At 39.0% G+C, this 3,282-nt stretch overlaps 1 long non-coding RNA gene across 1 annotated transcript; it reads right to left on the minus strand.

Annotated features, from left to right (window-relative positions):
* Positions 1 to 296: 296 nt before the first annotated feature.
* Positions 297 to 3,252, minus strand: LOC127159039 (uncharacterized). Its single transcript, XR_007826345.1, has 2 exons — positions 3,048 to 3,252; positions 297 to 2,968 (listed from the first exon to the last, which is right to left on the minus strand). It is a non-coding gene; the product is annotated as an uncharacterized LOC127159039 (long non-coding RNA).
* Positions 3,253 to 3,282: the final 30 nt, after the last annotated feature.

Here is a 3,282-nt window from a genome sequence, read left to right on the forward strand (position 1 = left end):
TGTCCAAATTCAAAGTCTCCTTCACGTGCCACAAAGGATACAAATGGATCCAGATTATCCCAAGATTCATTGCATGACAGTAACAACAGGATTTTTTTGTTTAGAGAAAATAGGTTTCAGTTTTGGCTTTCGGCTTACTCGAATAGCTTTTAGATAGTTTATGCTTTTAATTATGTAATATATGAAAATGGATCACAGACTGTGAACCATGTTTTGTTTTCAGACAGTTAAAAATAATTATTTTGCATAGTAAAATTTGGTTTTGATCTTGTGTTTTTTTCCTATGCCGTGTCAAGTTAAAACTTTAACCTTTTTTTTTTTTTTTTTTTTTAACTGCAATGCATTCTGTGTGAACAACCCATTTATCCAGCTTTTTGTATATCAGGGTTAATTCTCACACTTCAACAGATAATCATCAGATTGAGCTCACCAAACAGCTCAGACTTTCCATGACTCAACAAATGCAGATCACACATATTCACTTCATAGAAACAAATGAAGACTAACGGACACTGGAAAGAGACACTGACAGAGAGAAACGATGATCTAACAAAACCCGACAAGCATGTCTGTTGCTGTTGGTCGGCATCTATCAGTGCAGTTTAAGTCTTAGTTAGGGTTAGGGTTTTGTGGTTGGTCTGTATTATTGCACCTGTTGAACAGTCAGGTGGTTTCAATAAACCGCCACTGATTAAAAGTGCTAATGCAATCATCATATTTTAACTTCTTTAAAAATAAATTGTGTTTGGGGAACAAAGTTAGCTTTTTATCTTTGCAAACTCTACAAATGCACTTCCTGCTTCACTCTCGAAAACCACACAGGAAGAGACATTCACTGATGCACACATAAACATGCAGCGATGTGGTTACACGTTCATCTGATTATACGTTAATAACCCAGAAAGATATACAGTTACAGTCATCTGACATTCTCAGTGGAGATACTTATTTAAATATTTTTAAATCTTTTTATATGATTAAAATTGATTAGTAGTAAGGTTAGAAAAAGCCTTAATTCTACAGTGAATCAGATCTTGATCTCTGAAGTCATAATTTAATCTCATTTGACTGGAGTCCCAAAATTTTGTAATGCAACTTAATGAGGGGCTGTTGGTATTTTGCTGTTGATGGCTTTCTTTTTCTCAGGTGTTTTATCAGTAGTTATAGTTACAGCTTTTAACATTCTTACATGATGCCTCACCCCTCTGAGTGATGTTGTCTGTGATGAATGCCATGATAAACAGCTTCTGTGTCCTTTGTAGTCCTGTATACCAGTCAGAAAGAGCTGTGAGTGTAGACAGACAAACCTGACAGACATCAGCTTATTAGGACAGAGATCCATGAACTGAACTAACGAGCTGATGATCTCAATCAGGTGTGTTAAATAAGGGAGACATGCAAAATGTGCAGAGCAGGGGTCACCCAGGACCAGGATTGAAATCCACTGACTTAAGCCGGACTCACACTACAGGAATTTTAGGGGGGGGAGCCAGAAATGTGGGATAGAAACTCTAAGCGAGGGGAAAAGGGAGAATGACGAGTTGTTTTTCCTCTAGAGTTGTGAGATATAATTTCGGAACTGCGAAAATAAAGTCAGAATTTTAAAATATAAAATCAAAATTTAACTTTTTTTATTCTTTTATTCCATGGCTCCGGAGACTGCCACTTAAACCGCCTACAAAAAACCTCATCCCTAACGTCAATTTCTCTGAATAACAGTGCTTATCGCTGGGTGACAAACTCTTGTAATATGCGAATAACATTTTGAAAATGACATCTAATTAATATAATCTATACTCGTTTTAAATCTAAGTATTTTGTACCGTATCCTTGTAATTCTCTAGCCGTAAAGGCAAGCTCTCCCGGGTTTTCTGCAACCATGCTGCGCGCGCATCCTGAATGTTTAATTGGTCTACAGTTTACAGTGATGGCCGATATTTATTTTGGTGTCTGGCGGAGGCTAATTTGACCTTACATTTAGGCAAACGTAACTTTGCATGGGCAACGGTTTCTTACTTGGGGAAAGGAGGTGGATAGAGAATTTCCCTTGTACTAAAAAAGAGCTCATGAGGTTTATCGGGGTGGTCAGTTACTATCGCAGTTTTTGCCCCAATTTTTCATCGGTCATTTGTCAATTGACTAATCTTTTAAAGAACTCCGCTAAGTTTGAGTGGACCCCACATTGTCAAAAGGCATTTGAGACTTGCTGTTGAACTTGCTGTTGACGGCGGCTTTTGTATTAGCAGCGTCCCAAAGTGGTCTCAAGTCAAGTGGGTGCAGGAGCGGTTCTTCTCCAGACTCAGTCTGGTGGTATTATTCACCCAATTAGCTATTTGTCAAGTTTAATTCCTATCTTATGAATTATACTGTTATTGAGAATGATTTTTAAGGGGGTGTGTGTTAGGACTGAGTTGTGTAGGGTTGGGTGTTTTGGGTTCATTTTTGAAGGTTTTGTGAGACTTATTTAAACATGTTGTGAGAGTTTGTCGGCATCGCTGATCCATTGTTGCTTGGGCAGTTTGCCAGAGCTACGCTTCAATTTTGTAGCATTATGTTTTGTTTTGCATCCATTCATAAGCACTGACCACAGTTCATTGTGCATCTATTCACTTGCATTTCTTACTAATTGAACCTACTGATACTGCTGTTCTGTGTTATGTTATTTTTATTTTTTTGTAATAAATATTGTGTTTGAAGCTATTCCGCCATGTAGTCTCCCTTAATGTTACATCTCTGAGCCAGATATAACACTGGATCTCCTACCTACCTCTCCTCATCACTCTCTTTTGGTGAATCAGTATAAGCAGTGACACTAAGAGCAGTAAGAGCAAAACTACCAGTACAATCACAAGCACTGAGGGGACGGAGAGAGATGCTGCTGGAGGAGTTTGTGGAGGAGTGACTGATGTTGAGCGCACTGTAGGAGAAGCTGATGTTGTTGTGGCAGGAGTAGTAAATTCTGACAAATCTGTAATTATAAAAAACAAAATAAATATTTACAGCTCTAAATGCTCAAATAAATATTATTCCTCAGTGTTTGCTGTGACCTGCACAGGTGAGTCCAACGTGCTCTTTGTTGGAGCAGTCAGTGTGTTTTTTCAGGGAGAGAGGACAGTCCCACAGGTGAATCTCATTCCCTCTGCACTCGACTCTGTTCAGCCACACAACACCTTCACCAGCACCAAAGACTGAATTCCTATCAGCCCTCAGTGCTGCTCCACAACCCAGCTGCCTGCAGACCACCTGAGCATCGTTGATGTCCCACTGATCATCACAGACTGA

Source organism: Labeo rohita, unplaced genomic scaffold (genome assembly GCF_022985175.1).
Source record: "Labeo rohita strain BAU-BD-2019 unplaced genomic scaffold, IGBB_LRoh.1.0 scaffold_1873, whole genome shotgun sequence".
NCBI classification, from domain to species: Eukaryota; Metazoa; Chordata; class Actinopteri; order Cypriniformes; family Cyprinidae; genus Labeo; species Labeo rohita.